General features: G+C 45.3%; 38 non-coding genes across 38 annotated transcripts; 28 read left to right on the top strand and 10 right to left on the bottom strand.

Moving 5' to 3' along the window:
• Window positions 1-171: 171 nt before the first annotated feature.
• TRNAA-CGC (transfer RNA alanine (anticodon CGC)) lies at window positions 172-243 on the top strand. Its single transcript has one exon. It is a non-coding gene; the product is annotated as a tRNA-Ala (tRNA).
• A 193-nt stretch (window positions 244-436) lies between these two features.
• Window positions 437-509, bottom strand: TRNAM-CAU (transfer RNA methionine (anticodon CAU)). Its single transcript has one exon. It is a non-coding gene; the product is annotated as a tRNA-Met (tRNA).
• Window positions 510-646: 137 nt separating this feature from the next.
• Window positions 647-718, top strand: TRNAA-UGC (transfer RNA alanine (anticodon UGC)). Its single transcript has one exon. It is a non-coding gene; the product is annotated as a tRNA-Ala (tRNA).
• A 430-nt stretch (window positions 719-1148) lies between these two features.
• On the top strand, window positions 1149-1234 carry TRNAY-GUA (transfer RNA tyrosine (anticodon GUA)). Its single transcript is given in 2 exon segments — window positions 1149-1185; window positions 1199-1234. It is a non-coding gene; the product is annotated as a tRNA-Tyr (tRNA).
• Window positions 1235-1846: 612 nt separating this feature from the next.
• On the top strand, window positions 1847-1918 carry TRNAA-UGC (transfer RNA alanine (anticodon UGC)). The gene has a single exon. It is a non-coding gene; the product is annotated as a tRNA-Ala (tRNA).
• A 193-nt stretch (window positions 1919-2111) lies between these two features.
• Window positions 2112-2184, bottom strand: TRNAM-CAU (transfer RNA methionine (anticodon CAU)). The gene has a single exon. It is a non-coding gene; the product is annotated as a tRNA-Met (tRNA).
• A 137-nt stretch (window positions 2185-2321) lies between these two features.
• On the top strand, window positions 2322-2393 carry TRNAA-UGC (transfer RNA alanine (anticodon UGC)). Its single transcript has one exon. It is a non-coding gene; the product is annotated as a tRNA-Ala (tRNA).
• Window positions 2394-2823: 430 nt separating this feature from the next.
• TRNAY-GUA (transfer RNA tyrosine (anticodon GUA)) lies at window positions 2824-2909 on the top strand. The gene is given in 2 exon segments: window positions 2824-2860; window positions 2874-2909. It is a non-coding gene; the product is annotated as a tRNA-Tyr (tRNA).
• A 614-nt stretch (window positions 2910-3523) lies between these two features.
• TRNAA-CGC (transfer RNA alanine (anticodon CGC)) lies at window positions 3524-3595 on the top strand. Its single transcript has one exon. It is a non-coding gene; the product is annotated as a tRNA-Ala (tRNA).
• Window positions 3596-3788: 193 nt separating this feature from the next.
• On the bottom strand, window positions 3789-3861 carry TRNAM-CAU (transfer RNA methionine (anticodon CAU)). Its single transcript has one exon. It is a non-coding gene; the product is annotated as a tRNA-Met (tRNA).
• Window positions 3862-3998: 137 nt separating this feature from the next.
• Window positions 3999-4070, top strand: TRNAA-UGC (transfer RNA alanine (anticodon UGC)). Its single transcript has one exon. It is a non-coding gene; the product is annotated as a tRNA-Ala (tRNA).
• A 430-nt stretch (window positions 4071-4500) lies between these two features.
• TRNAY-GUA (transfer RNA tyrosine (anticodon GUA)) lies at window positions 4501-4586 on the top strand. The gene is given in 2 exon segments: window positions 4501-4537; window positions 4551-4586. It is a non-coding gene; the product is annotated as a tRNA-Tyr (tRNA).
• A 614-nt stretch (window positions 4587-5200) lies between these two features.
• Window positions 5201-5272, top strand: TRNAA-CGC (transfer RNA alanine (anticodon CGC)). Its single transcript has one exon. It is a non-coding gene; the product is annotated as a tRNA-Ala (tRNA).
• A 193-nt stretch (window positions 5273-5465) lies between these two features.
• Window positions 5466-5538, bottom strand: TRNAM-CAU (transfer RNA methionine (anticodon CAU)). The gene has a single exon. It is a non-coding gene; the product is annotated as a tRNA-Met (tRNA).
• A 137-nt stretch (window positions 5539-5675) lies between these two features.
• TRNAA-UGC (transfer RNA alanine (anticodon UGC)) lies at window positions 5676-5747 on the top strand. The gene has a single exon. It is a non-coding gene; the product is annotated as a tRNA-Ala (tRNA).
• Window positions 5748-6177: 430 nt separating this feature from the next.
• TRNAY-GUA (transfer RNA tyrosine (anticodon GUA)) lies at window positions 6178-6263 on the top strand. Its single transcript is given in 2 exon segments — window positions 6178-6214; window positions 6228-6263. It is a non-coding gene; the product is annotated as a tRNA-Tyr (tRNA).
• Window positions 6264-6877: 614 nt separating this feature from the next.
• Window positions 6878-6949, top strand: TRNAA-CGC (transfer RNA alanine (anticodon CGC)). Its single transcript has one exon. It is a non-coding gene; the product is annotated as a tRNA-Ala (tRNA).
• A 193-nt stretch (window positions 6950-7142) lies between these two features.
• Window positions 7143-7215, bottom strand: TRNAM-CAU (transfer RNA methionine (anticodon CAU)). The gene has a single exon. It is a non-coding gene; the product is annotated as a tRNA-Met (tRNA).
• A 137-nt stretch (window positions 7216-7352) lies between these two features.
• TRNAA-UGC (transfer RNA alanine (anticodon UGC)) lies at window positions 7353-7424 on the top strand. The gene has a single exon. It is a non-coding gene; the product is annotated as a tRNA-Ala (tRNA).
• Window positions 7425-7854: 430 nt separating this feature from the next.
• On the top strand, window positions 7855-7940 carry TRNAY-GUA (transfer RNA tyrosine (anticodon GUA)). The gene is given in 2 exon segments: window positions 7855-7891; window positions 7905-7940. It is a non-coding gene; the product is annotated as a tRNA-Tyr (tRNA).
• A 614-nt stretch (window positions 7941-8554) lies between these two features.
• Window positions 8555-8626, top strand: TRNAA-CGC (transfer RNA alanine (anticodon CGC)). Its single transcript has one exon. It is a non-coding gene; the product is annotated as a tRNA-Ala (tRNA).
• A 193-nt stretch (window positions 8627-8819) lies between these two features.
• TRNAM-CAU (transfer RNA methionine (anticodon CAU)) lies at window positions 8820-8892 on the bottom strand. Its single transcript has one exon. It is a non-coding gene; the product is annotated as a tRNA-Met (tRNA).
• A 137-nt stretch (window positions 8893-9029) lies between these two features.
• On the top strand, window positions 9030-9101 carry TRNAA-UGC (transfer RNA alanine (anticodon UGC)). The gene has a single exon. It is a non-coding gene; the product is annotated as a tRNA-Ala (tRNA).
• Window positions 9102-9531: 430 nt separating this feature from the next.
• On the top strand, window positions 9532-9617 carry TRNAY-GUA (transfer RNA tyrosine (anticodon GUA)). Its single transcript is given in 2 exon segments — window positions 9532-9568; window positions 9582-9617. It is a non-coding gene; the product is annotated as a tRNA-Tyr (tRNA).
• A 614-nt stretch (window positions 9618-10231) lies between these two features.
• On the top strand, window positions 10232-10303 carry TRNAA-CGC (transfer RNA alanine (anticodon CGC)). The gene has a single exon. It is a non-coding gene; the product is annotated as a tRNA-Ala (tRNA).
• A 193-nt stretch (window positions 10304-10496) lies between these two features.
• On the bottom strand, window positions 10497-10569 carry TRNAM-CAU (transfer RNA methionine (anticodon CAU)). Its single transcript has one exon. It is a non-coding gene; the product is annotated as a tRNA-Met (tRNA).
• Window positions 10570-10706: 137 nt separating this feature from the next.
• On the top strand, window positions 10707-10778 carry TRNAA-UGC (transfer RNA alanine (anticodon UGC)). Its single transcript has one exon. It is a non-coding gene; the product is annotated as a tRNA-Ala (tRNA).
• Window positions 10779-11208: 430 nt separating this feature from the next.
• TRNAY-GUA (transfer RNA tyrosine (anticodon GUA)) lies at window positions 11209-11294 on the top strand. Its single transcript is given in 2 exon segments — window positions 11209-11245; window positions 11259-11294. It is a non-coding gene; the product is annotated as a tRNA-Tyr (tRNA).
• Window positions 11295-11908: 614 nt separating this feature from the next.
• TRNAA-CGC (transfer RNA alanine (anticodon CGC)) lies at window positions 11909-11980 on the top strand. The gene has a single exon. It is a non-coding gene; the product is annotated as a tRNA-Ala (tRNA).
• Window positions 11981-12173: 193 nt separating this feature from the next.
• On the bottom strand, window positions 12174-12246 carry TRNAM-CAU (transfer RNA methionine (anticodon CAU)). The gene has a single exon. It is a non-coding gene; the product is annotated as a tRNA-Met (tRNA).
• A 137-nt stretch (window positions 12247-12383) lies between these two features.
• On the top strand, window positions 12384-12455 carry TRNAA-UGC (transfer RNA alanine (anticodon UGC)). Its single transcript has one exon. It is a non-coding gene; the product is annotated as a tRNA-Ala (tRNA).
• A 430-nt stretch (window positions 12456-12885) lies between these two features.
• TRNAY-GUA (transfer RNA tyrosine (anticodon GUA)) lies at window positions 12886-12971 on the top strand. The gene is given in 2 exon segments: window positions 12886-12922; window positions 12936-12971. It is a non-coding gene; the product is annotated as a tRNA-Tyr (tRNA).
• A 614-nt stretch (window positions 12972-13585) lies between these two features.
• Window positions 13586-13657, top strand: TRNAA-CGC (transfer RNA alanine (anticodon CGC)). Its single transcript has one exon. It is a non-coding gene; the product is annotated as a tRNA-Ala (tRNA).
• Window positions 13658-13850: 193 nt separating this feature from the next.
• On the bottom strand, window positions 13851-13923 carry TRNAM-CAU (transfer RNA methionine (anticodon CAU)). The gene has a single exon. It is a non-coding gene; the product is annotated as a tRNA-Met (tRNA).
• Window positions 13924-14060: 137 nt separating this feature from the next.
• TRNAA-UGC (transfer RNA alanine (anticodon UGC)) lies at window positions 14061-14132 on the top strand. The gene has a single exon. It is a non-coding gene; the product is annotated as a tRNA-Ala (tRNA).
• A 430-nt stretch (window positions 14133-14562) lies between these two features.
• Window positions 14563-14648, top strand: TRNAY-GUA (transfer RNA tyrosine (anticodon GUA)). The gene is given in 2 exon segments: window positions 14563-14599; window positions 14613-14648. It is a non-coding gene; the product is annotated as a tRNA-Tyr (tRNA).
• Window positions 14649-15262: 614 nt separating this feature from the next.
• TRNAA-CGC (transfer RNA alanine (anticodon CGC)) lies at window positions 15263-15334 on the top strand. Its single transcript has one exon. It is a non-coding gene; the product is annotated as a tRNA-Ala (tRNA).
• Window positions 15335-15527: 193 nt separating this feature from the next.
• On the bottom strand, window positions 15528-15600 carry TRNAM-CAU (transfer RNA methionine (anticodon CAU)). Its single transcript has one exon. It is a non-coding gene; the product is annotated as a tRNA-Met (tRNA).
• Window positions 15601-15712: the final 112 nt, after the last annotated feature.

Raw genomic sequence — 15712 nt, 5'->3', positions numbered from 1 at the left:
CGGAGAATCGATCCCTGATTGCACTAAATATATGCTCCATGAAGACAGTTCACACGTGAGGTGTGAGCAATTCCAAGCCTGACACTTTACATTCTAGTCTCAAATCGAGACTTTGCAGTCCATGGGCTTCAGAGTCTCCTTGCATCCAGCAAAACGTTAGAGTGCAGTCGAGGGGATGTAGCTCAGTGGTAGAGCGCATGCTTCGCATGTATGAGGCCCCGGGTTCAATCCCCGGCATCTCCAGGAGTCTCTGTTCTCTATCTTGGCTTTTTCCAGAAGGCTAGCCTGCCATCTTGTGGAAAGTAGAGGTTTCTCCGGCAGTTGGGGGTCAGAACCCCGCTTAAATTGTTTGCTTTGAAAAATGTGTTTGGAGTAGGCATAGTTTCCACTTTTCAAGAAAATCTGAGAATTTTGCTTGCCAAAAGGAGGAAATAAATGCCCTCTCTGAGGATCGAACTCAGGACCTTCAGATTATGAGACTGACGCGCTGCCTACTGCGCTAAGAAGGCTGCACACAAGCATCTCTAAATAGGACTATAGACCATGAAGATATTCCAGGTACGAGGCTTAAGGATTTTCCTGGCTGAGACTTTATGCTGCAGTGTCAAATGGGTTGACTTGGCAGCCAGTAAAACTTGGCAGACATGGGGATGTAGCTCAGTGGTAGAGCGCATGCTTTGCATGTATGAGGCCCCGGGTTCAATCCCCGGCATCTCCAGACTTTTGCCATGCTTGTCTCGGATTTTGGCAGAAAACAAGGCTGGCTATCAGTATTAAGGAAGAGATATGTCATGCAACTGGGATACCAACCCCACTTAAACTGTGAGACGTTTGCCTTGAAAAAACCCATGAAATGGGGCTATCTCATTTTTGATGCTTATACAACAGAAGAATCTTACTTGTTTAAGCCATCAAAGTGATGATTAATCTTGGCAATCTTAATACATTTAGGATAGAAATCTGTGGCAGCCCTCTTGGTCATTGGTAAGGGTTCTTCCTCGAAAGCAGAGACTCTTACTTTTCTGGTAACTTTGAGGGGGAGTGGCAGGTAATATTGATGATGTGCATCTGTCTGCTCCTGGTCCCCACCCTCCACAACCTTTCTTGAGCGAGAGATAATTTTGGTGCTACGGAAGTTTGCCACTACTCCTTCGATAGCTCAGTTGGTAGAGCGGAGGACTGTAGCATAAATTCAGGCATCCTTAGGTCGCTGGTTCAAATCCGGCTCGAAGGATTTTGTGGTTTAATTTCCATGGCTTTTGCTTTGAATCAACAATACCTTCCATTGACTATGAAAAATTCCCAGAGCTTCGATAAATACCGGAAAAGAAGCGTACTCTATCTGCTTTCAAAGGGAATGGATGACATAGTCGTCGCTAGGGGAGGTGTGAAGAACAGTCAAGGAAACCTGCTGATCAGATAATACCAAAGCATTGCATTAATATATGTATGCCCTTGGCAGACTTCCAATTGCACTGCTCCAAAGGTAGCTGCTTGGCAGCCAATCACACTATGACTTGCCTTCAATTTGAATGTATACCGATGGGCAAGAGGGAATATCCAATGGAATCATCTCCCGAAAGGCTGAGCAAGCAGGAAAGTAGACCAATAGTTGTCACATTTTTGGGAATCCTGAGAAGTTTTGCATTCCAAACTGAGCAAATAAAAGCCCTGCCGGAGAATCGATCCCTGATTGCACTAAATATATGCTCCATGAAGACAGTTCACACGTGAGGTGTGAGCAATTCCAAGCCTGACACTTTACATTCTAGTCTCAAATCGAGACTTTGCAGTCCATGGGCTTCAGAGTCTCCTTGCATCCAGCAAAACGTTAGAGTGCAGTCGAGGGGATGTAGCTCAGTGGTAGAGCGCATGCTTTGCATGTATGAGGCCCCGGGTTCAATCCCCGGCATCTCCAGGAGTCTCTGTTCTCTATCTTGGCTTTTTCCAGAAGGCTAGCCTGCCATCTTGTGGAAAGTAGAGGTTTCTCCGGCAGTTGGGGGTCAGAACCCCGCTTAAATTGTTTGCTTTGAAAAATGTGTTTGGAGTAGGCATAGTTTCCACTTTTCAAGAAAATCTGAGAATTTTGCTTGCCAAAAGGAGGAAATAAATGCCCTCTCTGAGGATCGAACTCAGGACCTTCAGATTATGAGACTAACGCGCTGCCTACTGCGCTAAGAAGGCTGCACACAAGCATCTCTAAATAGGACTATAGACCATGAAGATATTCCAGGTACGAGGCTTAAGGATTTTCCTGGCTGAGACTTTATGCTGCAGTGTCAAATGGGTTGACTTGGCAGCCAGTAAAACTTGGCAGACATGGGGATGTAGCTCAGTGGTAGAGCGCATGCTTTGCATGTATGAGGCCCCGGGTTCAATCCCCGGCATCTCCAGACTTTTGCCATGCTTGTCTCGGATTTTGGCAGAAAACAAGGCTGGCTATCAGTATTAAGGAAGAGATATGTCATGCAACTGGGATACCAACCCCACTTAAACTGTGAGACGTTTGCCTTGAAAAAACCCATGAAATGGGGCTATCTCATTTTTGATGCTTATACAACAGAAGAATCTTACTTGTTTAAGCCATCAAAGTGATGATTAATCTTGGCAATCTTAATACATTTAGGATAGAAATCTGTGGCAGCCCTCTTGGTCATTGGTAAGGGTTCTTCCTCGAAAGCAGAGACTCTTACTTTTCTGGTAACTTTGAGGGGGAGTGGCAGGTAATATTGATGATGTGCATCTGTCTGCTCCTGGTCCCCACCCTCCACAACCTTTCTTGAGCGAGAGATAATTTTGGTGCTACGGAAGTTTGCCACTACTCCTTCGATAGCTCAGTTGGTAGAGCGGAGGACTGTAGCATAAATTCAGGCATCCTTAGGTCGCTGGTTCAAATCCGGCTCGAAGGATTTTGTGGTTTAATTTCCATGGCTTTTGCTTTGAATCAACAATACCTTCCATTGACTATGAAAAATTCCCAGAGCTTCGATAAATACCGGAAAAGAAGCGTACTCTATCTGCTTTCAAAGGGAATGGATGACATAGTCGTCGCTAGGGGAGGTGTGAAGAACAGTCAAGGAAACCTGCTGATCAGAACTAATACCAAAGCATTGCATTAATATATGTATGCCCTTGGCAGACTTCCAATTGCACTGCTCCAAAGGTAGCTGCTTGGCAGCCAATCACACTATGACTTGCCTTCAATTTGAATGTATACCGATGGGCAAGAGGGAATATCCAATGGAATCATCTCCCGAAAGGCTGAGCAAGCAGGAAAGTAGACCAATAGTTGTCACATTTTTGGGAATCCTGAGAAGTTTTGCATTCCAAACTGAGCAAATAAAAGCCCTGCCGGAGAATCGATCCCTGATTGCACTAAATATATGCTCCATGAAGACAGTTCACACGTGAGGTGTGAGCAATTCCAAGCCTGACACTTTACATTCTAGTCTCAAATCGAGACTTTGCAGTCCATGGGCTTCAGAGTCTCCTTGCATCCAGCAAAACGTTAGAGTGCAGTCGAGGGGATGTAGCTCAGTGGTAGAGCGCATGCTTCGCATGTATGAGGCCCCGGGTTCAATCCCCGGCATCTCCAGGAGTCTCTGTTCTCTATCTTGGCTTTTTCCAGAAGGCTAGCCTGCCATCTTGTGGAAAGTAGAGGTTTCTCCGGCAGTTGGGGGTCAGAACCCCGCTTAAATTGTTTGCTTTGAAAAATGTGTTTGGAGTAGGCATAGTTTCCACTTTTCAAGAAAATCTGAGAATTTTGCTTGCCAAAAGGAGGAAATAAATGCCCTCTCTGAGGATCGAACTCAGGACCTTCAGATTATGAGACTGACGCGCTGCCTACTGCGCTAAGAAGGCTGCACACAAGCATCTCTAAATAGGACTATAGACCATGAAGATATTCCAGGTACGAGGCTTAAGGATTTTCCTGGCTGAGACTTTATGCTGCAGTGTCAAATGGGTTGACTTGGCAGCCAGTAAAACTTGGCAGACATGGGGATGTAGCTCAGTGGTAGAGCGCATGCTTTGCATGTATGAGGCCCCGGGTTCAATCCCCGGCATCTCCAGACTTTTGCCATGCTTGTCTCGGATTTTGGCAGAAAACAAGGCTGGCTATCAGTATTAAGGAAGAGATATGTCATGCAACTGGGATACCAACCCCACTTAAACTGTGAGACGTTTGCCTTGAAAAAACCCATGAAATGGGGCTATCTCATTTTTGATGCTTATACAACAGAAGAATCTTACTTGTTTAAGCCATCAAAGTGATGATTAATCTTGGCAATCTTAATACATTTAGGATAGAAATCTGTGGCAGCCCTCTTGGTCATTGGTAAGGGTTCTTCCTCGAAAGCAGAGACTCTTACTTTTCTGGTAACTTTGAGGGGGAGTGGCAGGTAATATTGATGATGTGCATCTGTCTGCTCCTGGTCCCCACCCTCCACAACCTTTCTTGAGCGAGAGATAATTTTGGTGCTACGGAAGTTTGCCACTACTCCTTCGATAGCTCAGTTGGTAGAGCGGAGGACTGTAGCATAAATTCAGGCATCCTTAGGTCGCTGGTTCAAATCCGGCTCGAAGGATTTTGTGGTTTAATTTCCATGGCTTTTGCTTTGAATCAACAATACCTTCCATTGACTATGAAAAATTCCCAGAGCTTCGATAAATACCGGAAAAGAAGCGTACTCTATCTGCTTTCAAAGGGAATGGATGACATAGTCGTCGCTAGGGGAGGTGTGAAGAACAGTCAAGGAAACCTGCTGATCAGAACTAATACCAAAGCATTGCATTAATATATGTATGCCCTTGGCAGACTTCCAATTGCACTGCTCCAAAGGTAGCTGCTTGGCAGCCAATCACACTATGACTTGCCTTCAATTTGAATGTATACCGATGGGCAAGAGGGAATATCCAATGGAATCATCTCCCGAAAGGCTGAGCAAGCAGGAAAGTAGACCAATAGTTGTCACATTTTTGGGAATCCTGAGAAGTTTTGCATTCCAAACTGAGCAAATAAAAGCCCTGCCGGAGAATCGATCCCTGATTGCACTAAATATATGCTCCATGAAGACAGTTCACACGTGAGGTGTGAGCAATTCCAAGCCTGACACTTTACATTCTAGTCTCAAATCGAGACTTTGCAGTCCATGGGCTTCAGAGTCTCCTTGCATCCAGCAAAACGTTAGAGTGCAGTCGAGGGGATGTAGCTCAGTGGTAGAGCGCATGCTTCGCATGTATGAGGCCCCGGGTTCAATCCCCGGCATCTCCAGGAGTCTCTGTTCTCTATCTTGGCTTTTTCCAGAAGGCTAGCCTGCCATCTTGTGGAAAGTAGAGGTTTCTCGGGCAGTTGGGGGTCAGAACCCCGCTTAAATTGTTTGCTTTGAAAAATGTGTTTGGAGTAGGCATAGTTTCCACTTTTCAAGAAAATCTGAGAATTTTGCTTGCCAAAAGGAGGAAATAAATGCCCTCTCTGAGGATCGAACTCAGGACCTTCAGATTATGAGACTGACGCGCTGCCTACTGCGCTAAGAAGGCTGCACACAAGCATCTCTAAATAGGACTATAGACCATGAAGATATTCCAGGTACGAGGCTTAAGGATTTTCCTGGCTGAGACTTTATGCTGCAGTGTCAAATGGGTTGACTTGGCAGCCAGTAAAACTTGGCAGACATGGGGATGTAGCTCTGTGGTAGAGCGCATGCTTTGCATGTATGAGGCCCCGGGTTCAATCCCCGGCATCTCCAGACTTTTGCCATGCTTGTCTCGGATTTTGGCAGAAAACAAGGCTGGCTATCAGTATTAAGGAAGAGATATGTCATGCAACTGGGATACCAACCCCACTTAAACTGTGAGACGTTTGCCTTGAAAAAACCCATGAAATGGGGCTATCTCATTTTTGATGCTTATACAACAGAAGAATCTTACTTGTTTAAGCCATCAAAGTGATGATTAATCTTGGCAATCTTAATACATTTAGGATAGAAATCTGTGGCAGCCCTCTTGGTCATTGGTAAGGGTTCTTCCTCGAAAGCAGAGACTCTTACTTTTCTGGTAACTTTGAGGGGGAGTGGCAGGTAATATTGATGATGTGCATCTGTCTGCTCCTGGTCCCCACCCTCCACAACCTTTCTTGAGCGAGAGATAATTTTGGTGCTACGGAAGTTTGCCACTACTCCTTCGATAGCTCAGTTGGTAGAGCGGAGGACTGTAGCATAAATTCAGGCATCCTTAGGTCGCTGGTTCAAATCCGGCTCGAAGGATTTTGTGGTTTAATTTCCATGGCTTTTGCTTTGAATCAACAATACCTTCCATTGACTATGAAAAATTCCCAGAGCTTCGATAAATACCGGAAAAGAAGCGTACTCTATCTGCTTTCAAAGGGAATGGATGACATAGTCGTCGCTAGGGGAGGTGTGAAGAACAGTCAAGGAAACCTGCTGATCAGAACTAATACCAAAGCATTGCATTAATATATGTATGCCCTTGGCAGACTTCCAATTGCACTGCTCCAAAGGTAGCTGCTTGGCAGCCAATCACACTATGACTTGCCTTCAATTTGAATGTATACCGATGGGCAAGAGGGAATATCCAATGGAATCATCTCCCGAAAGGCTGAGCAAGCAGGAAAGTAGACCAATAGTTGTCACATTTTTGGGAATCCTGAGAAGTTTTGCATTCCAAACTGAGCAAATAAAAGCCCTGCCGGAGAATCGATCCCTGATTGCACTAAATATATGCTCCATGAAGACAGTTCACACGTGAGGTGTGAGCAATTCCAAGCCTGACACTTTACATTCTAGTCTCAAATCGAGACTTTGCAGTCCATGGGCTTCAGAGTCTCCTTGCATCCAGCAAAACGTTAGAGTGCAGTCGAGGGGATGTAGCTCAGTGGTAGAGCGCATGCTTCGCATGTATGAGGCCCCGGGTTCAATCCCCGGCATCTCCAGGAGTCTCTGTTCTCTATCTTGGCTTTTTCCAGAAGGCTAGCCTGCCATCTTGTGGAAAGTAGAGGTTTCTCGGGCAGTTGGGGGTCAGAACCCCGCTTAAATTGTTTGCTTTGAAAAATGTGTTTGGAGTAGGCATAGTTTCCACTTTTCAAGAAAATCTGAGAATTTTGCTTGCCAAAAGGAGGAAATAAATGCCCTCTCTGAGGATCGAACTCAGGACCTTCAGATTATGAGACTGACGCGCTGCCTACTGCGCTAAGAAGGCTGCACACAAGCATCTCTAAATAGGACTATAGACCATGAAGATATTCCAGGTACGAGGCTTAAGGATTTTCCTGGCTGAGACTTTATGCTGCAGTGTCAAATGGGTTGACTTGGCAGCCAGTAAAACTTGGCAGACATGGGGATGTAGCTCTGTGGTAGAGCGCATGCTTTGCATGTATGAGGCCCCGGGTTCAATCCCCGGCATCTCCAGACTTTTGCCATGCTTGTCTCGGATTTTGGCAGAAAACAAGGCTGGCTATCAGTATTAAGGAAGAGATATGTCATGCAACTGGCATACCAACCCCACTTAAACTGTGAGACGTTTGCCTTGAAAAAACCCATGAAATGGGGCTATCTCATTTTTGATGCTTATACAACAGAAGAATCTTACTTGTTTAAGCCATCAAAGTGATGATTAATCTTGGCAATCTTAATACATTTAGGATAGAAATCTGTGGCAGCCCTCTTGGTCATTGGTAAGGGTTCTTCCTCGAAAGCAGAGACTCTTACTTTTCTGGTAACTTTGAGGGGGAGTGGCAGGTAATATTGATGATGTGCATCTGTCTGCTCCTGGTCCCCACCCTCCACAACCTTTCTTGAGCGAGAGATAATTTTGGTGCTACGGAAGTTTGCCACTACTCCTTCGATAGCTCAGTTGGTAGAGCGGAGGACTGTAGCATAAATTCAGGCATCCTTAGGTCACTGGTTCAAATCCGGCTCGAAGGATTTTGTGGTTTAATTTCCATGGCTTTTGCTTTGAATCAACAATACCTTCCATTGACTATGAAAAATTCCCAGAGCTTCGATAAATACCGGAAAAGAAGCGTACTCTATCTGCTTTCAAAGGGAATGGATGACATAGTCGTCGCTAGGGGAGGTGTGAAGAACAGTCAAGGAAACCTGCTGATCAGAACTAATACCAAAGCATTGCATTAATATATGTATGCCCTTGGCAGACTTCCAATTGCACTGCTCCAAAGGTAGCTGCTTGGCAGCCAATCACACTATGACTTGCCTTCAATTTGAATGTATACCGATGGGCAAGAGGGAATATCCAATGGAATCATCTCCCGAAAGGCTGAGCAAGCAGGAAAGTAGACCAATAGTTGTCACATTTTTGGGAATCCTGAGAAGTTTTGCATTCCAAACTGAGCAAATAAAAGCCCTGCCGGAGAATCGATCCCTGATTGCACTAAATATATGCTCCATGAAGACAGTTCACACGTGAGGTGTGAGCAATTCCAAGCCTGACACTTTACATTCTAGTCTCAAATCGAGACTTTGCAGTCCATGGGCTTCAGAGTCTCCTTGCATCCAGCAAAACGTTAGAGTGCAGTCGAGGGGATGTAGCTCAGTGGTAGAGCGCATGCTTCGCATGTATGAGGCACCGGGTTCAATCCCCGGCATCTCCAGGAGTCTCTGTTCTCTATCTTGGCTTTTTCCAGAAGGCTAGCCTGCCATCTTGTGGAAAGTAGAGGTTTCTCCGGCAGTTGGGGGTCAGAACCCCGCTTAAATTGTTTGCTTTGAAAAATGTGTTTGGAGTAGGCATAGTTTCCACTTTTCAAGAAAATCTGAGAATTTTGCTTGCCAAAAGGAGGAAATAAATGCCCTCTCTGAGGATCGAACTCAGGACCTTCAGATTATGAGACTGACGCGCTGCCTACTGCGCTAAGAAGGCTGCACACAAGCATCTCTAAATAGGACTATAGACCATGAAGATATTCCAGGTACGAGGCTTAAGGATTTTCCTGGCTGAGACTTTATGCTGCAGTGTCAAATGGGTTGACTTGGCAGCCAGTAAAACTTGGCAGACATGAGGATGTAGCTCAGTGGTAGAGCGCATGCTTTGCATGTATGAGGCCCCGGGTTCAATCCCCGGCATCTCCAGACTTTTGCCATGCTTGTCTCGGATTTTGGCAGAAAACAAGGCTGGCTATCAGTATTAAGGAAGAGATATGTCATGCAACTGGGATACCAACCCCACTTAAACTGTGAGACGTTTGCCTTGAAAAAACCCATGAAATGGGGCTATCTCATTTTTGATGCTTATACAACAGAAGAATCTTACTTGTTTAAGCCATCAAAGTGATGATTAATCTTGGCAATCTTAATACATTTAGGATAGAAATCTGTGGCAGCCCTCTTGGTCATTGGTAAGGGTTCTTCCTCGAAAGCAGAGACTCTTACTTTTCTGGTAACTTTGAGGGGGAGTGGCAGGTAATATTGATGATGTGCATCTGTCTGCTCCTGGTCCCCACCCTCCACAACCTTTCTTGAGCGAGAGATAATTTTGGTGCTACGGAAGTTTGCCACTACTCCTTCGATAGCTCAGTTGGTAGAGCGGAGGACTGTAGCATAAATTCAGGCATCCTTAGGTCGCTGGTTCAAATCCGGCTCGAAGGATTTTGTGGTTTAATTTCCATGGCTTTTGCTTTGAATCAACAATACCTTCCATTGACTATGAAAAATTCCCAGAGCTTCGATAAATACCGGAAAAGAAGCGTACTCTATCTGCTTTCAAAGGGAATGGATGACATAGTCGTCGCTAGGGGAGGTGTGAAGAACAGTCAAGGAAACCTGCTGATCAGAACTAATACCAAAGCATTGCATTAATATATGTATGCCCTTGGCAGACTTCCAATTGCACTGCTCCAAAGGTAGCTGCTTGGCAGCCAATCACACTATGACTTGCCTTCAATTTGAATGTATACCGATGGGCAAGAGGGAATATCCAATGGAATCATCTCCCGAAAGGCTGAGCAAGCAGGAAAGTAGACCAATAGTTGTCACATTTTTGGGAATCCTGAGAAGTTTTGCATTCCAAACTGAGCAAATAAAAGCCCTGCCGGAGAATCGATCCCTGATTGCACTAAATATATGCTCCATGAAGACAGTTCACACGTGAGGTGTGAGCAATTCCAAGCCTGACACTTTACATTCTAGTCTCAAATCGAGACTTTGCAGTCCATGGGCTTCAGAGTCTCCTTGCATCCAGCAAAACGTTAGAGTGCAGTCGAGGGGATGTAGCTCAGTGGTAGAGCGCATGCTTCGCATGTATGAGGCCCCGGGTTCAATCCCCGGCATCTCCAGGAGTCTCTGTTCTCTATCTTGGCTTTTTCCAGAAGGCTAGCCTGCCATCTTGTGGAAAGTAGAGGTTTCTCCGGCAGTTGGGGGTCAGAACCCCGCTTAAATTGTTTGCTTTGAAAAATGTGTTTGGAGTAGGCATAGTTTCCACTTTTCAAGAAAATCTGAGAATTTTGCTTGCCAAAAGGAGGAAAGAAATGCCCTCTCTGAGGATCGAACTCAGGACCTTCAGATTATGAGACTGACGCGCTGCCTACTGCGCTAAGAAGGCTGCACACAAGCATCTCTAAATAGGACTATAGACCATGAAGATATTCCAGGTACGAGGCTTAAGGATTTTCCTGGCTGAGACTTTATGCTGCAGTGTCAAATGGGTTGACTTGGCAGCCAGTAAAACTTGGCAGACATGGGGATGTAGCTCAGTGGTAGAGCGCATGCTTTGCATGTATGAGGCCCCGGGTTCAATCCCCGGCATCTCCAGACTTTTGCCATGCTTGTCTCGGATTTTGGCAGAAAACAAGGCTGGCTATCAGTATTAAGGAAGAGATATGTCATGCAACTGGGATACCAACCCCACTTAAACTGTGAGACGTTTGCCTTGAAAAAACCCATGAAATGGGGCTATCTCATTTTTGATGCTTATACAACAGAAGAATCTTACTTGTTTAAGCCATCAAAGTGATGATTAATCTTGGCAATCTTAATACATTTAGGATAGAAATCTGTGGCAGCCCTCTTGGTCATTGGTAAGGGTTCTTCCTCGAAAGCAGAGACTCTTACTTTTCTGGTAACTTTGAGGGGGAGTGGCAGGTAATATTGATGATGTGCATCTGTCTGCTCCTGGTCCCCACCCTCCACAACCTTTCTTGAGCGAGAGATAATGTTGGTGCTACGGAAGTTTGCCACTACTCCTTCGATAGCTCAGTTGGTAGAGCGGAGGACTGTAGCATAAATTCAGGCATCCTTAGGTCGCTGGTTCAAATCCGGCTCGAAGGATTTTGTGGTTTAATTTCCATGGCTTTTGCTTTGAATCAACAATACCTTCCATTGACTATGAAAAATTCCCAGAGCTTCGATAAATACCGGAAAAGAAGCGTACTCTATCTGCTTTCAAAGGGAATGGATGACATAGTCGTCGCTAGGGGAGGTGTGAAGAACAGTCAAGGAAACCTGCTGATCAGAACTAATACCAAAGCATTGCATTAATATATGTATGCCCTTGGCAGACTTCCAATTGCACTGCTCCAAAGGTAGCTGCTTGGCAGCCAATCACACTATGACTTGCCTTCAATTTGAATGTATACCGATGGGCAAGAGGGAATATCCAATGGAATCATCTCCCGAAAGGCTGAGCAAGCAGGAAAGTAGACCAATAGTTGTCACATTTTTGGGAATCCTGAGAAGTTTTGCATTCCAAACTGAGCAAATAAAAGCCCTGCCGGAGAATCGATCCCTGATTGCACTAAATATATGCTCCATGAAGACAGTTCACACGTGAGGTGTGAGCAATTCCAAGCCTGACACTTTACATTCTAGTCTCAAATCGAGACTTTGCAGTCCATGGGCTTCAGAGTCTCCTTGCATCCAGCAAAACGTTAGAGTGCAGTCGAGGGGATGTAGCTCAGTGGTAGAGCGCATGCTTCGCATGTATGAGGCCCCGGGTTCAATCCCCGGCATCTCCAGGAGTCTCTGTTCTCTATCTTGGCTTTTTCCAGAAGGCTAGCCTGCCATCTTGTGGAAAGTAGAGGTTTCTCCGGCAGTTGGGGGTCAGAACCCCGCTTAAATTGTTTGCTTTGAAAAATGTGTTTGGAGTAGGCATAGTTTCCACTTTTCAAGAAAATCTGAGAATTTTGCTTGCCAAAAGGAGGAAATAAATGCCCTCTCTGAGGATCGAACTCAGGACCTTCAGATTATGAGACTGACGCGCTGCCTACTGCGCTAAGAAGGCTGCACACAAGCATCTCTAAATAGGACTATAGACCATGAAGATATTCCAGGTACGAGGCTTAAGGATTTTCCTGGCTGAGACTTTATGCTGCAGTGTCAAATGGGTTGACTTGGCAGCCAGTAAAACTTGGCAGACATGGGGATGTAGCTCTGTGGTAGAGCGCATGCTTTGCATGTATGAGGCCCCGGGTTCAATCCCCGGCATCTCCAGACTTTTGCCATGCTTGTCTCGGATTTTGGCAGAAAACAAGGCTGGCTATCAGTATTAAGGAAGAGATATGTCATGCAACTGGGATACCAACCCCACTTAAACTGTGAGACGTTTGCCTTGAAAAAACCCATGAAATGGGGCTATCTCATTTTTGATGCTTATACAACAGAAGAATCTTACTTGTTTAAGCCATCAAAGTGATGATTAATCTTGGCAATCTTAATACATTTAGGATAGAAATCTGTGGCAGCCCTCTTGGTCATTGGTAAGGGTTCTTCCTCGAAAGCAGAGACTCTTACTTTTCTGGTAACTTTGAGGGGGAGTGGCAGGTAATATTGATGATGTGCATCTGTCTGCTCCTGGTCCCCACCCTCCACAACCTTTCTTGAGCGAGAGATAATTTTGGTGCTACGGAAGTTTGCCACTACTCCTTCGATAGCTCAGTTGGTAGAGCGGAGGACTGTAGCATAAATTCAGGCATCCTTAGGTCGCTGGTTCAAATCCGGCTCGAAGGATTTTGTGGTTTAATTTCCATGGCTTTTGCTTTGAATCAACAATACCTTCCATTGACTATGAAAAATTCCCAGAGCTTCGATAAATACCGGAAAAGAAGCGTACTCTATCTGCTTTCAAAGGGAATGGATGACATAGTCGTCGCTAGGGGAGGTGTGAAGAACAGTCAAGGAAACCTGCTGATCAGAACTAATACCAAAGCATTGCATTAATATATGTATGCCCTTGGCAGACTTCCAATTGCACTGCTCCAAAGGTAGCTGCTTGGCAGCCAATCACACTATGACTTGCCTTCAATTTGAATGTATACCGATGGGCAAGAGGGAATATCCAATGGAATCATCTCCCGAAAGGCTGAGCAAGCAGGAAAGTAGACCAATAGTTGTCACATTTTTGGGAATCCTGAGAAGTTTTGCATTCCAAACTGAGCAAATAAAAGCCCTGCCGGAGAATCGATCCCTGATTGCACTAAATATATGCTCCATGAAGACAGTTCACACGTGAGGTGTGAGCAATTCCAAGCCTGACACTTTACATTCTAGTCTCAAATCGAGACTTTGCAGTCCATGGGCTTCAGAGTCTCCTTGCATCCAGCAAAACGTTAGAGTGCAGTCGAGGGGATGTAGCTCAGTGGTAGAGCGCATGCTTCGCATGTATGAGGCCCCGGGTTCAATCCCCGGCATCTCCAGGAGTCTCTGTTCTCTATCTTGGCTTTTTCCAGAAGGCTAGCCTGCCATCTTGTGGAAAGTAGAGGTTTCTCCGGCAGTTGGGGGTCAGAACCCCGCTTAAATTGTTTGCTTTGAAAAATGTGTTTGGAGTAGGCATAGTTTCCACTTTTCAAGAAAATCTGAGAATTTTGCTTGCCAAAAGGAGGAAATAAATGCCCTCTCTGAGGATCGAACTCAGGACCTTCAGATTATGAGACTGACGCGCTGCCTACTGCGCTAAGAAGGCTGCACACAAGCATCTCTAAATAGGACTATAGACCATGAAGATATTCCAGGTACGAGGCTTAAGGATTTTCCTGGCTGAGACTTTATGCTGCAGTGTCAAATGGGTTGACTTGGCAGCCAGTAAAACTTGGCAGACATGGGGATGTAGCTCTGTGGTAGAGCGCATGCTTTGCATGTATGAGGCCCCGGGTTCAATCCCCGGCATCTCCAGACTTTTGCCATGCTTGTCTCGGATTTTGGCAGAAAACAAGGCTGGCTATCAGTATTAAGGAAGAGATATGTCATGCAACTGGGATACCAACCCCACTTAAACTGTGAGACGTTTGCCTTGAAAAAACCCATGAAATGGGGCAATCTCATTTTTGATGCTTATACAACAGAAGAATCTTACTTGTTTAAGCCATCAAAGTGATGATTAATCTTGGCAATCTTAATACATTTAGGATAGAAATCTGTGGCAGCCCTCTTGGTCATTGGTAAGGGTTCTTCCTCGAAAGCAGAGACTCTTACTTTTCTGGTAACTTTGAGGGGGAGTGGCAGGTAATATTGATGATGTGCATCTGTCTGCTCCTGGTCCCCACCCTCCACAACCTTTCTTGAGCGAGAGATAATTTTGGTGCTACGGAAGTTTGCCACTACTCCTTCGATAGCTCAGTTGGTAGAGCGGAGGACTGTAGCATAAATTCAGGCATCCTTAGGTCGCTGGTTCAAATCCGGCTCGAAGGATTTTGTGGTTTAATTTCCATGGCTTTTGCTTTGAATCAACAATACCTTCCATTGACTATGAAAAATTCCCAGAGCTTCGATAAATACCGGAAAAGAAGCGTACTCTATCTGCTTTCAAAGGGAATGGATGACATAGTCGTCGCTAGGGGAGGTGTGAAGAACAGTCAAGGAAACCTGCTGATCAGAACTAATACCAAAGCGTTGCATTAATATATGTATGCCCTTGGCAGACTTCCAATTGCACTGCTCCAAAGGTAGCTGCTTGGCAGCCAATCACACTATGACTTGCCTTCAATTTGAATGTATACCGATGGGCAAGAGGGAATATCCAATGGAATCATCTCCCGAAAGGCTGAGCAAGCAGGAAAGTAGACCAATAGTTGTCACATTTTTGGGAATCCTGAGAAGTTTTGCATTCCAAACTGAGCAAATAAAAGCCCTGCCGGAGAATCGATCCCTGATTGCACTAAATATATGCTCCATGAAGACAGTTCACACGTGAGGTGTGAGCAATTCCAAGCCTGACACTTTACATTCTAGTCTCAAATCGAGACTTTGCAGTCCATGGGCTTCAGAGTCTCCTTGCATCCAGCAAAACGTTAGAGTGCAGTCGAGGGGATGTAGCTCAGTGGTAGAGCGCATGCTTCGCATGTATGAGGCCCCGGGTTCAATCCCCGGCATCTCCAGGAGTCTCTGTTCTCTATCTTGGCTTTTTCCAGAAGGCTAGCCTGCCATCTTGTGGAAAGTAGAGGTTTCTCGGGCAGTTGGGGGTCAGAACCCCGCTTAAATTGTTTGCTTTGAAAAATGTGTTTGGAGTAGGCATAGTTTCCACTTTTCAAGAAAATCTGAGAATTTTGCTTGCCAAAAGGAGGAAAGAAATGCCCTCTCTGAGGATCGAACTCAGGACCTTCAGATTATGAGACTGACACGCTGCCTACTGCGCTAAGAAGGCTGCACACAAGCATCTCTAAATAGGACTATAGACCATGAAGATATTCCAGGTACGAGGCTTAAGGATTTTCCTGGCTGAGACTTTATGCTGCAGTGTCAAATGGGTTGACTTG

The sequence above is a fragment of the Lissotriton vulgaris genome, unplaced genomic scaffold (genome assembly GCF_964263255.1).
Source record: "Lissotriton vulgaris unplaced genomic scaffold, aLisVul1.2 SCAFFOLD_2797, whole genome shotgun sequence".
Classification (NCBI taxonomy): domain Eukaryota; kingdom Metazoa; phylum Chordata; class Amphibia; order Caudata; family Salamandridae; genus Lissotriton; species Lissotriton vulgaris.
This window is presented reverse-complemented; position numbering and strand designations above follow the sequence as displayed.